This window comes from Lycorma delicatula, chromosome 13 (assembly GCF_047948215.1).
Source record: "Lycorma delicatula isolate Av1 chromosome 13, ASM4794821v1, whole genome shotgun sequence".
Classification (NCBI taxonomy): domain Eukaryota; kingdom Metazoa; phylum Arthropoda; class Insecta; order Hemiptera; family Fulgoridae; genus Lycorma; species Lycorma delicatula.
Genome location: NC_134467.1, coordinates 45967423 through 45982372, shown reverse-complemented (window position 1 = coordinate 45982372; position 14950 = coordinate 45967423). Strand labels below are relative to the sequence as shown.

The 14950-nt window shown below is 32.1% G+C and overlaps 1 protein-coding gene across 1 annotated transcript in view; it reads right to left on the bottom strand.

The window, feature by feature from the left end:
• The window catches only part of LOC142334089 (T-cell immunomodulatory protein), a 77375-nt gene that overhangs the window by 47675 nt on the left and 14750 nt on the right, over nucleotides 1-14950 (bottom strand). The window lies entirely within an intron of this gene.

The following is a 14950-nucleotide window of genomic DNA, read 5'->3' as shown; positions in this document are numbered from 1 at the left end:
TTTTTATTCTTATAACTATTAATTATTTTTGTACACATTTAAATAACTCTTTTCTCCCCGTATTTAAGACCAAATTTTAATAAAATATTAAATTTATCTAATTAACTCGCCAAGTTAGTCTAGTGGTTAAACTTGTCATCGCAAAATCAGCTGATTTTCAACATCAAGAGTTCTAAAATTCAAGTCCTTGTAAAGGCAGCTGCTTTTATATGGATTTGAATACTAGTCTGTGGATACCAATGTTCTTTGGTGGTTGGGTTTCAATTAAACACATGTCTGAGGAGTGGTCGACCTGATTCTGTTCAGGACTACATGTTTACTGATACATTTACACTTAAATTTGCAACTACAGGCCTGACAAGCCAGTACAAGTAATTACATTTGCCTACACACACACACACACACAGAGAGAGAAAGAGAGAGAGATCTGGCAACAGCTGAAAAAACGGTTGAAAAAAATAAAAGCATGTAATTTATAAAAAAATTATTCACTACTGATGTTTGTGTTGAATTTTATAGTTTGATTCAATTAAACAGAAATTAGAGGCTTGCCAGTTGAATCTATAATGATCCCCTTGTTAATTAATCCAAACCTTTGTAAAATAAATTAAAAAATGTCATTGTGTCATTTTTTAATTTCAAAATAATATTTTGCTTTGTTATATAAATGTATAATTAAGATTAAGCAGTTAATAAATTTTTATTTAATTTTAAGAAATTATAAAAAACAAAACACATAATGAACAAACATTCTTAATGTTTGATAAAATATGTGTTTGGAATTAATTCTAATATCTTAGTTTTTACACATGTTTTGAATTTTATTTATTGTATGAATGCTAGGTACTATCATACAATTTTTGTAGGTGAAATGACATGAATAATCTGTAACTTCTAAAAATCACATAGCCATTCTCAATAATAACAAACATCCCATGCCAGACTTATTAGATAGGGTAAATAATGAAGTGTTTCCTGTTGCATATTTTACTAATGTTGAATATAGTGTTATAAATCAGCATGCCAAACCCACTGAAATTCAGGTGGTAATCTGTTCTTTAAATGACAATTATATTTACATCAGACGTTCACTACATAATAAACACAACTACTCTTAGAGAAAGCAACTCTGACTACTATAACTTGTATCTCAAGGAATTTCACACACATTACAGCCATAACAAAGACTGGGATTTGTAATGTCAAGCAATATATTAATTTACTCTTTGTGTAGTTAATAATATTCTATTTATTTAGTACATAATCAATTAAGTAGTGTTGTAAGTCTAAAATTACTGTTTTGAGAAAATCTAGTTGAAGAGTTAGAAGTGCAAAATAAAACACACACATATATGCACAAACACACCACACACATGTGTGTGCATGCACGCACACACACACACACTTTCAATAATTTCTTGCAAGGACATTTCCAAAGATAGGTACGAGTTACAACATTACTTTTCTGGAAAAGAACACAAGTTTCTGAATTGTATGGTATAACGATCTCAGTTTCATAAAAATCTAAATTACAATGCTATTTTACCTTATGTACAACATGATCTTTACTTAATTACAAAAATATATATTCCTATAAAATTCTACTGCGTTATTTTTCAGGCAAAAAAATTACATATCATTAAAATCTTTTTTTTACTAATTAAATTTCTACATGAGACATTCAATAAAATGTGAATAAAACCAAGATTTTTATAAAGTTACTAATAGACCTGGCAATGCTTCGCTATAACTAGATTTGGGTATATTTATAGATTAAATGAACACAACTGAAAGTTTGATAAAACCTTAAAAAAATGAACATTACGGAACTTCACAAAATGTAAACTTTCTTTTTTACCCTTTTCCCCATTTTCTTTTATACCGTATACTCTTTCCCTTTTCCCCACACATAAATCAGTCCAGTACTTTTTTAGTCTATAGCAAACACACATATCGTTAACATTGAAATGGAATCATAAAATATTTAGTATAGCATGTGTTGCTTTTATGTCCAACAGGTAACACTGTTTTAAAAAAAAAACAAGTTTTTACCTGTCATAGGTGTGACATGTTAGGAATATAAATAGTAGGTACAAAAAAACACGTGTATATTCGAAAGCAACATTGTGTCAAAATTTCAAAGCAATCGATGAAGAACTTTCGAAGATTTAAGATTTTGAACAAACGAACATTTACATTTTTATTTATATATCTTCTCCTATTACAGGGTTTCCACTGAATTTTAAGATTTGTTTTACCTGACTAATTTAGTAAAAATAACTTGACTCTCATAATGTTTATGCTTTTGCCATTTACTTTATAAAATATATACATATTTTATTTTTTTGCAGCATCCACCATCCCCATAGCTGCCGAACTCATGCCTTTTTTATTATTTATTATTACATTCATTTTTAAATTTTATTTTTTTGCAATATATATTTAACATTAGGTTATTTTTTGTGAAAAAATTTTTCAGTAAATTACAGAGCAAAGTACAAAAAAAACAATTTTTAATATTTTTTTTGCATAAAAATGTACATCATAGTAATTAAAAGTAACACAGATAAGAAATAAAAATAAACTAAACAAATTTTAAAAAATAACTGGCTCGCACATAAGATTGCTTAAAATTTTTTCACATAAACTAGCCTACATTATTTTGCAAAGTAAAGTAAAACAATATTTAATAATCTTGTTTGCATAAAAATGCTATGAAACACGGATTTCAATTTAACAAAGAATATATATGTATGATCAAAACTTAAAGGAAAACTAAAATCATTGCGACTAAAAGTAATACAGATAAGTATGCAACAGACTCAGACATTTTAAAAGACAGAGCAACATTCAGAAAAACAATACAGGAATTAGAGTTTCAGGAGAGGAAAAAACTCACTTGTAGAAGAGGGAGAAAATGGACTCAAGAAGACAAAGAACACCACTCTAGAAAAATGAAAGAAGCATGGGCAAAAAAGTTGATTAAGCGTGCCCTCTAAATGGGCTATTCGAAAAGAAAAAAAATACATTTAAGTATACTAGAACAGAAGCTATTATTTTGTACAGAAAACAAACACTATTAATATTTACTTGAGAAATATCTTGCATTATTTTTCTAACATATACCAAAAAATTTTAAAAATAATAATAATAATGAGATTTCATTACGTACATATTATTATGTACATATAAAACGCAGGGTAACTTTTCTTCAATATCATTAGATTCCTAATGGTTTGCCTTTTCTAAAAGTTTAATTTTGTTAGTTATCTGTTTTTCTTCTGCCAAGATTGTAGCTCTCAACTTTTTCCTTTTTTTTTAAATTTCTGCTTGTATTTTCAATTTCAGGGCTCTATTTTGTTCTTCTGAAGAGAAGTTTTTTTTCTAAAAAACATTCTTCATATCATCTTCTAGAGCTTCTCACTACAGTAAGCATTTTATGGCAATAAAACATTTTACTTGCCTCCATCATCTATAATTGCACAAAAACTTTTCATTGATAAATTATTGTCTCTATGCAAATTCTTCACAAGAAGAGATTATTTAATGGAAAAGTCACCTTTTAAAATGGAATTCTCTGAAATTTTTTGCAATTTTTCTAAAAATTCTTGACTAAGTTTGTATTTCCTGACTTTTCCTGTCTGTGGGAACCATGTATTTACATTAAATAACAAGTTTCAAAACTTATTTTGAAAAACAAGCTCAGTTACTAACAAGTTAGGACAGAAGAATTAGCTTCAAGTCATCTCTCAGAAATATAAACAGATTCATAAAACAAATCTTTTAATTCCTCAATTCTAGGAAAACAAAGAAAAAATGGTTCAAGAACATCTAAGCATAACAAAAGAAAACATTAAACACAAAAACAAACTACGGAAAACTTTAAAAAATGAAAAACAAAGGCTACATGAGAAACAGAAGGCAAAACATGGACTAAATACAAAAATAGAAGAACAAAAGAAAGTCATGTCCGAAAGAATGAAAGCTTTCTGGTAAAACAGAAAATAAGCCAGAACGTATAAGAAATAATTGATTTAACATACCCCTATGGAGATACCCTCCATATTCTACTGTATTCTGGGAAAAAAATTAGGAAAATATACAAAAATGAGAATAGAAACAAATTAAATAAACCAATTAATTGACTGATAAAACCATTGACACTCGGATTATAATAATAGTAGTAATAAATTAATTTTTACAAAAACAAAATTACGTTGTAAAAATAAAAAAAAATATATAAATAATATTTGGTTAAAGTTATTGTTTGTGATTTATAATCTCAATAAAAGAATAAAAAAATTTTACATCCTGAAATAGTAACGAGTACTATTTCCTTCAGCTTTAACTGAAAAGACTGTGTTTATAATGTAATCTTATCTTGATGAATTTCTGATAACTATACTTTTTATAGGCTGCATATCATGGCATTTCAGACGGTTTGCAGAAAAAAAAGTAATTCACATATTCTGTAATGATATTTAAAATATCTGTTAATAATTTTTTTTTAAGTAAACCGATAAATGATCTTTTTTACTAAAAATAAAATAATAAAATAAAACATTAAAATGTAATAAAATTTATTTATTCATAATAGATAAATAATTAAGTAACATTACATGGATAGAAATCATTTTTTGAAGGAAGTTAACATTTTTTTCTGATATTTACTTTTTTAATTTTTTTTTAATATTTCAAATACATGAAGTATTTTTTAAATTATTTAACAGTTTTCTAATTCAAAAATTAATGTAAAATAAAAAAAAAACATATGTCCAGATATGAGAAATTTTGAAAAACCACACTGGTTTCAAAAACCCAAAATGCAAAAGAAATAATTAATGTTTCGTCATTCGACGAAAAAATGCAGAGTTCTTGGTTGGCAAGAATACAGGAAAAAATTGAATCTATTATTTTTTTAAAATTTAAATTTAATGTGCTGTAATGATATCATTTGCTACAGACGGTTAGCATTGATAAGTCTGGCCAAACAGTTAAGTTTTAATAGCTTTTTGGCTACTATCTGTGGCCACCATTCTTTTGTTAAGTTCTAATTAACAACACATCATGGGTCATTATTAAGTGATCCATAAATGTAATAATCTACAGATGTGTTGTCATTGTATAAACAAAAAAACATTTTTGTTGATAAGTCTTGAATTATTAAGAAAACTGCGCTAAATATCTAAAAATTCCAAAATGTCATTTGATTAGTTAAATGAAATGATTTTTAATAAATCATTTCATTACCGATATTAAAAATCAGTCATTAAATCACCTTAGGCGGGACTAATTATTTCTGTTTTGTTATGTCTAGTTGTAGACAATGAAGCTGTAACAGCAGTTAGGTATGGAAAATCATCCTGGTGTCTGGTCATGAAGATTATTCACACGGTAATGTTAGTAATGAATTTAATCAACGTCATCCTGAATACTAACCGGTACCATGCAGTACTGCGGGAAGATTACTCCATAAATTTTAGGGAAAAGGTAATGCTGCCAATTTTTCCCAAGCAGAAAGGCTATGGATAAATGATGAAGTTGTGATTGCCAAGCTTTATGACAGTCTAAAGAATTCAATTTAGTGAGCCGGCCTGGGCTTAGCATTCCTCTATCCAATGTCCAATACTCTGAAGAAAGAAAAATTTCACCCATTTAAGCTGCAACACCTGCATCACTTATTGGAAGATGATCCTGATTATCGGATGTAAATGTGTGGGTGGTTTATGAACAGGATCAAGGAGAATGCATCCGTACTGATTTCCAATGAGGCTAATTTTTATGTAAAAGATTAAGTAGTAGACAAAATCTGCACTACTGGACACAGAACTCCCATCGTTACAATCCCTCCATATAGCAAGGGTCTGATTGTGTAGCGGTATGGTGTGGCATCTGGAATGATTATATCATTGGCCTGTACTTTTTTGAAGGAAATAAGTACAGGGAAAAGAAAATGCAAATGCTTAAGAGATTGGTTGATGCCTGCATTAGATATCATCGGTGAATGTCCTGAAATGGGTAATTCAATTCCTTTGTTAGTTAGGTATTTTCAGTCTTGCTTAAGACTCTGTGAGATGTGTTTTGTTTTGAGTTTATGATGGGAATATGTCACTCATGGCATTCGCATCGGTGACATCCTGGCTAAGGTAGACTGGAATATGTCAAAAGCTGAGGTTTCAAAGGTGATCTCCGGTAAAGCTTATAAGGGCTTGGAACGGACGGGGTGTCCTCTCCTTTGGGGTCAGGATGAGTGTCCTGAATGGCTCATGCAGAATCAAGTCCTATTGTATTACGCATGTGCTGTATGAAAGTGGTTGGATAAAACCTTTCCTGAACACTGGTTTGCTTGCAGAGCACCTGTTGAACGGGCTCCATGTTGACCAGATTGAAGTCCAATGGACTTCTCATTCTGGGGACATCTGAAGTCACATGTGCATGTAATATGAATAATAATTTATTACTTTTTTAATAAACCATTCAATGTCTTATTAAATTAGTATATATAGTTACATCCATGAATGAAAAATAAAAGAAAACATAATCACTGAATTTTCAATCATTAAAAAATATAGCAGCTTAAAAAAACATACAATATCATTTTTTTTCATAACTGTGTTTATAGGAGGCCATTCAGCATATACAATGGTAGCAGCTGAAAAACTGTTTTGATGTTCAAGTTAGCATTCGACATAGAAAAATGTCAGCTTTTCAAAAAAAAATTCCATATTATAATCTCTTTTGCTTATTTCAAAATGAAACATATATCGTGGAAGAACAGTGTGCTATGATAAGATTTTTATTTTTTGAAGGTATAAAGCCGGCCAAAATTCACTTACAGATATTAAAGCATGTATTAATTAAGCACATTTATGTGTGGATCGAATGGTTTAAATCGGACACAAGTATCACTGGTTTTCATCATAGTGAAAGACTAATGGAAGTTTCGACTGATGGTTCATAAAATCACACTAACAATCTATTTGCAAGAGCAGATGCTTAATAATTTGGGAAATTGTAGAAATTTATAGTGCAAGTCCCCACAATTCATTCCATTCATAAGTTGAATTACTGAAATAAAAATTGAGATGGGTTCAAAGATCGTTGGCTAAAAATTCCAAAGATACCTGAATTCATATTTGTATAGAACTTGAACAATAGTTTTTAACAGAAGGCAATCCTTATTTAGGTTGCATATTTGTGATGAAACTTGGATTCGCCATTTTGAGTCAGAAATCCAGACGTAGAGTAAATGGAATGAAAACATGTGAGCTAACGTGCCAAGAAAGAATTCAAAACCTGCATGCCACCCAATAATGTAATGATAATAGTGTTTTAGGATAAAAAAGGCTCAAATAATTGCAATTTTTTGGAACAACAATGTACACTTTATTATTATTATTATTATGCCACACTAGAAAATAAAGTGAATTCATAACAAGGAAGAAACATCCTGGTTCTCGTTCAAAATGCATAATTCTTCCGCCTGATAATACCTGGCCCTATAGCATTCAAAAGACACAGGAAGCTATTCAAAAGTCAGGTAGGGGTGTTACCACATCGACCTTATAGTCCCAATCTTGCATCAGTTTTTTTTTGTTTGATCTTCTCAAAGAGTTTTTATGTGGCACTGAGTTAGGGCACAATGAGTGGATCAATAATAGCTCTAACATCTAGATGAATAATTCTTTACTACTACAGGTGTTCAAAAAGTGACACAATCTTATGGAAAAATGAGTAAGTTACAATAGTAGTTGAAAATGGCCTCCATTATGCAATTTACATAATTGAATATGATGTTGCATGCTCTTTTAAACACATGTTGTTGAGGAATTGCAGCGACACACTGTTCAATTTCGCTCTGCAATTCGGGAATGGTGTGAAGATGAGTTTTGTAAGCAGCATCCTTAAGGTATCCCCACAAGAACCCCATAATCCCAGCCCATAATCCTTCCGACCAATCCTCCTAAGCTTGTACATCACAGAGACGGCGTTCGCCGCTACTTGCCTAATGTGGCTGCTAAACAGCAACTTCTCATCAAACAAAACACCTAGGTACTTATGAACTCTAACTTGGCTGATCACACAGCCTTTATACTTAATGTGGGGATTATGACTGTACAATAATTTGTCTGCACCCTTGAGAAGCATAAACTTTGTCTTGGGCACATAAATCTTAAACTTTTGCATGTCCATCCAGCCCTCCGCGGTCGACAAAGCCGCCTGCACCCGGTCTTCTAGCTGCGGTCGTGAATTACCACGAACTAACAGGAGACAGTCATCGGCGAAAGCCTGGGCCGTGACCCGATCCGGGAATGTCAGATCCGGGAAATCCGTCATATACCAGCTTCCACAGCAGGGGAGATTATACCAGTTTCCACAGCAGGGGACCGAGAACGGAACCCTGCGGACTTGCCCTGATGACGGACTTTTCCACAGCCAGGTGCGCATCTCTAAACAGAGCCGTACGGTTAGACAAATAGTCACGCACTACGGCCTGAAGGACTACGGGAGCATAGCGGTGTTCCAACTCATAGAGGACAGAACTCCAACACAAGGAAGGAAATGCTGCCTCTATGTCAATAAAAATTGCCAAAACATATTTTCAGTCGGCGCCTTCCACCTCGGCAAGAGCATTTAAGATGCAATCCTCGGTGCCAACCCCTTTCATGAAGACATACTGGCCTCGATTTAGAAGTAAGTTCACATCGATGCTTTCCCAGAGGCGTTCCACAACCAGCGTTTCAAGTAACTTGTCGATTACCGGCAAGAGGCTGATGGGTCGATAACTGCTGACCTCACTCGGATCCTTTCCTGATTTTAGGAGCACCCTCACCAAAGCCACCCTCCAACAAGTCGGAAAGCAACCCCGGCTGTTCTCGGGATGCCTAATTCCGAGAACAACCTGCCAAGCGGCTCTCTTATGACAGGCAGCAGATGTTAGAAAATATCCGGGTCAAGTTGGTCAATCCAACCTGCCTTTCTCAATGGCATTCGAGAAACCACTCCGTCTATATCACGAGTTCCAGAACCCGTACGCCAGGGAATGGTGTCTCACCCGCCCTAACGCCGACTTCTGCTTCACCCTCTGGAAACAGAGTATCCAGGAACGCCTGATAAGTTGCCACAGATGTTAAAGTGTGTTCACGACCACCAAACCCGCATCGAACACTGGACAGTACGTGCAATGGCTTTGGTCGGTAACATGACTTCGCGAGCAGCCAGGGGCTGCGCTGCAACTCGCGCATGGAGTCCCATCTAAACTTGAGTTTGGCTTCCTTGATGGCATGAATGTACTCATTACGGGTGCGCCGGTAGATCCGTAGACCCTCAGCGCGCGCGTCATTAACGATAATTCCCGTTAGGAGGCGACGCTGGTATCGTCTCCTAGCGGACCTAACTCTTGCGCGCTAAGGTCAGAGGACCACCACTGCAGGATAGTGTTTATAAATTGTTGCACCATATGTATGTAATGCTCACTGTTCACTGTGCTGTGAAAGAATGTCATGAAAATTTTCCTAAATGAAATTCTACACCAAACACGCACTTTTTGTCTGTCTGTATAGATGAGACTAGCGCAACTGATGTGAATTTTCTGTACACCAAATGTGTAAATTCTGTGTATTCATGTATCCATCACGGTGGAACCACCTCGTCAGATTGGAACTAATGTTCTCTTCCATCTGGTGTTATAGGTGACATGAACCACTGACAGAAAGCTACATGCCATTGTCTGCAGGTAACAACATGAATTCTGTACGGAGGCATCTTTAAACGCTTGTGCAATGCCTTGTAGGCACTACTGACAGAGAGATCAAACTGTCTAGATAAGCATCACACAGAATTCTTGGGACTAACAGAATACGTGCTTGCAAGTCGATTAACTTTTTGTTTGGTTTTAGCACTTTTAATCGACCACTTTTGACTGCATCTGCAACATTCCCCGTTTACTGGAACTTGCCATAGAGCCACTTGATGGAGGACTTGTTTTGTGCATCCACTCGACACTTTTCTGTGATGGCATTCTGAGTCTGGGTAAAACAGCACATCTAATAATATCGGGAGACAGTGAATAATCTCTGCTGTACAGTATAACCCGCTTTCCCTCAATTAAACATGCAACGAAAGAAGTAAACATTCTTCCATAAGGTTGCGTCACTTTTTGAACACTGTAGAATAAGAAATATCACTACCACTTCATGGCAGAGTGGTAGCATCTCAAACTTTCATCCAGAGGTCCTGGGTTTGAATCCCAGTCAGGCAAGGCATTTTTAATATGCTAAAAAATTTCCATTTCATATTCTCATGCACACTCTTTGAAGAATATATGGTGAATTAATCATCCAAAAAAAAACAAAAAACAGTAATTTATTTAAATATAATAAGACCCTAGTATAGCTTTTTAAATTTGTTTCCACAGCATGCATGAATGTGTAAATTCAATTTGAAAAAAAATAAAGAAAGAAAAAATAGGATTTAGTTAAATCGAGAACATTTTTTAAAGGTGTTTTATATCAAATTAAATATCAAGATTTGTTATAATATTTGGTACATTATTTTTACAAATGTCAAATAGTCTACTAAAAATATTTTTATAATATTGTTAAAAGATTCAAGATGCTGCACTAGAAGAGCTGTCATAAATAAAAAAATAATATATTTTAACAGTACTATCCTTTAGGAAAAATATGCTAACGACGACTACATTCTCAAGAAATTTAATGCGTGTTTGTATAGAGAACTTGTTGCTGCTAACTGCTTAATCCCTGAATTCAAGTATTTAACAGTATGTTCATTATTATAAAATTTTTTTTTAACTCTACTTGTGATGGCATTTATAAGTAAAATCAGCAACTGCTTACATTCACACTATACAATTTAAAAACAAATTGATACACTACTTAAAAAATCTAAACTACTATTCAAATAATGTCTTGCTTCAACAGGATGTGCATTTTTAATCAACTTTATTTTTAATGGGTATTTTTAATAGACTTTTTCGCAATTCATTTAACAAAACATACATAAATTTAGGCCTGTTAAAATTAATTATAAAATTAACTTCTGAAAAAAATGATGGAACATATTAATTGATCAAGCATGAATTATAACGTAATGATGTTTGGTTTTACAAAACAAACATCATGATTTCAATGGAAATATCCATTTTGACCATCCCTGAATCCATTCTGACTAGTTTCGGCATGAAGTCTAAATGTAAAATATCTTGCATAACTCAAAAACAATTAGCCATGAATGTTGAAATTTTGGATTTAGGGCTATTGTACTAACATTTAGTTGTGCACCTCCCCTTCCGATTGCAATTGACTAAACCAAAAGTGTCCAAAAAGCCCAAAATCAAAAAATTTGGATTTTGGACTTTTTCTTAACTGCAGTAATAAGCCTTCATCGAGAGCTTTTCAACAAAATAGGATAAAAGGTACTTATTTTCATCGGTTCCAGAGTTATAGCCAAATAAAATTTTAATTAATGAAATATTTGGATTTTAGGGGAAGACACATCGGTTTGAAGTAGACTTCATCTACCTTTTTTTTTAATTTACATATATTGATTCATGAATATTAACCTCTCATTGCAAAAAAATGTTTTTTTTTTTTTTTTTTGATAATTCAATAAAAAAAAAAAATATTAAAAAACATCAAAAGTTATTAATGAAATAAAATTTTATATACTTTTCATTTTAAAAAAATGTGTACATATAATTTAATAGGCGTACAAGGAAGTCATGTGGTGTCAACATCAGATTTTTTTTATTCTGCTACGCATATACAGTACATCAAACAAATTGCATTAATACTGTATTCTTTGCCTTATCTAAGTTTTATAACTTTATGTAGGATAGGCTGCATAATTTTCATGTCATCATGATGTAATCACACAATTGATTAGGATATCATTAGGTATGATTAGGATATATATTGATTAGGATATTTTAAGCCTACATCTTTAAACCGCTACAAATTTACTGAAGAGTCCATGTACGTTAATTAATTAAGCTACAGTACATAAATGTTGATATTACGGTTTGTTAACATCATGTTTGCAATAAAATGGATTATTTTTATGAATGTAAAAGAAGAAATCTTAAAATTTAAAAATGGTGTATAGACTAAATCGTATCAGATGAATACGGGTATTGTAACATCAAAATTAAAAGAAATGGAAACACCATTATGAATTTTGACCGATGACAAGAGATTAGAGGCTGGGTAAGAAGGTGATCAGCTATTAGTTTAACAAGAAGGTGATGACTTGCATCTTGGGGTATCACAAGGAAAAGCTTATAAATGTTTGTCTACCTTGATGGATTGGGAAAAGCGACAAAAAGAATTCAGTTCTACACAGATTCTTGGTTTAAAACAATAATGTGATCTAGCAATTTAAAAGTACAGATTACAAATTCTTTTTAGCAGAAATAATGTTTTTAAAGGTATGTTTTGATTTTTGACAATCACTAAGTTTTATTCTATTCAATGTACTGTAATTTTTAGCAAATGATAATTTTTTTATAACACCAAGTAACTTAATTCAATTTCTCTTCAATAAGTTTTTTAAATGATTTTTTTTTTTAAAAGTCGGGTAATAAATTTTGTTAATTCTGATTCTTTTATTAGCAAAAATTTCTACTAAATGGATTTTTAACAATTATATCGTATCTGTTACTTTGCCATCTAAATAGTGCTATAGCTCTAGAAGGCTATAACTCAAGTTATCATTGTAATCAGCCTAATTTGGGTATATGCATTTTTCTCCAGATCTTGACACTAAAGGAAACAAAAAATCAGATGGAAATTTTCTGAATGTTAAATGTTCAAATGTGTGTTTAGTGTCAGCTCCTAAATCACCTTATATCTCCAAAAATACTGTACCGATTTTAACCAAACTTGGTCAGCTTACTTTTATATATAGAGCATTGATGCGATTAAATTTTAAAATTAAAAGGTCAAGGGGGTGAGGCTGTAGAGCAAGGTCACCATAAATATTAAAAAGATTTGCAAATTTTTTTTGCAAAATCACACCCCCACCCCAAAAAAAATGCTGTTGTAGTCATCTGCTATGTTGTGACGTCACAGGTGAGCGGTAAAATTAAATAAATATTTAAGTGTAAAATAGTAACTCAATCTGGCTGGGTCATGAACTCAATCACACGGTCGACTCAGAACCTGGTGCATTAAGCCTTGCGGCTGCACCGGTCTGCCAAACTTACAAGCAAAATTTCTACTAAGTTGTGAAATTACATTAGCTTAGTTAGTATCACCCATACCCACACGAATTAAATATGGTATGCGTGCGTGGTTTAGCTAGAATCACTTTAATTGAATAAATGAAAAAATATTATATTTAAATAAAATTATAAATATTTTTAACTAATTCGTGTGTGTAAGGTGTGCATCAGAAACAACCCACAGTTGTCAGCTTTTTTATTGAGCTGTAGAAATGTTCTAAATGAAACTTTTTAATTTTATTGAGGGTATTCTTTTTTATTAAGGGTATATCCATTAAAAATTAGAATATGTTCAGTAGATTTGATAATCTTTTTCATTTTTCCAGTCATCCAGATCTGGCCTTGCAAAATTCAATCTATACCTAATTCAGTTAGCTTACAGAGTTCAATTAAACAAACTGAGTGTACAAGTATTCAGGTGGCCGATTCACACGCATCTCCTGTAAATCCTGATGCGTATAAAAGAACCACACGCTTATTCAGTAACAATGCCTATTATATTTTACAAAAATTATACATACATTTTAAATTTAAATACGTACGTTTTAAATTATAACATGTTAAGTGGTCAATAAATATTTCTTACCTTCTTCGACACACCTGATAACCCATTAGTTTTTTATTCATTAAAATTGTTTACTGTAACTTAGTTTCCTTGAGTTTTTTTTAGGAGTTATGAAATTCTCAATTGTCCACTAACAATAAAAGTTCTATGATAAAAAGCAAATAATAAATTTAATTCAGTTTTCTTCATCTGACTGCAAGAAGTCTGTAGTGCTGTCAGTATTGAAATACAATAAGAGGCTTGATTTTGTTTTCTATTATATTATCCACTTCCCAATAATTTGGTTCAACAGTATCTGTTACATGTTTTATAAAGTTTTTCCATTCCTGCTGGCACGTTTTTATCGATGGCTTTTAAGCATAAATTTTTAACTCAGATATTTTTAAAGAAGTATTTTCTGAGAGGTGATTGATACACGGTTTCACCGCTGGATCTTACTAATTCATCAATTTTATGCACATTAAAGTGACGTTTAATACGCAAAATTCTTTTACAATAACTGGAACTTAAGTCCATTCTCTTCATAAATCATTCCTTTTGAACTACGACACATTTTGATGTTGTTCTTTTTTCAAGACATGGCTGGAAGTTTTTCCTTTTTATATGAATGATAAGGGGCATTGTCAAAGATAATAACAGAATTATCTTCCAGGAGAGGTAAAATATTGCTAAACCACTTCTCAAAAGATATGCTGTTCACTGTCTCCTGTAAACTTTTGATTAGAAAATCCAGAGAACACCACTGACAACCCGGTTATCACGATTAATATGTGTATGCTCTCATAATTACATAATTATCCTTACCTGAAGGAGTGTTATTTCTGGTTGATAAGCCACACAGAAAGGATTCTTTTATGAATTACAGATTTATCTTTCCAAATAAAACATTTCATGTGGCCTTCACTGATCCAAGTTTCATCCATATAATATATTCTATCGCCTTCTAGCCTCATTTTCTTTATTTAAGTGAAGTAATGTCTACGCCGTACAATGATATCATTCCAATCAATTAAAATACTTTCCTGGCCCCATTTTTTGTATTTAAAATTTATACTTTTCAACAATTAATAATAAGATGTTCTTCAGAAATCTGATATATCACTATTGTCATTTACAACTAGTAACACTTTGTCTATAGTTAG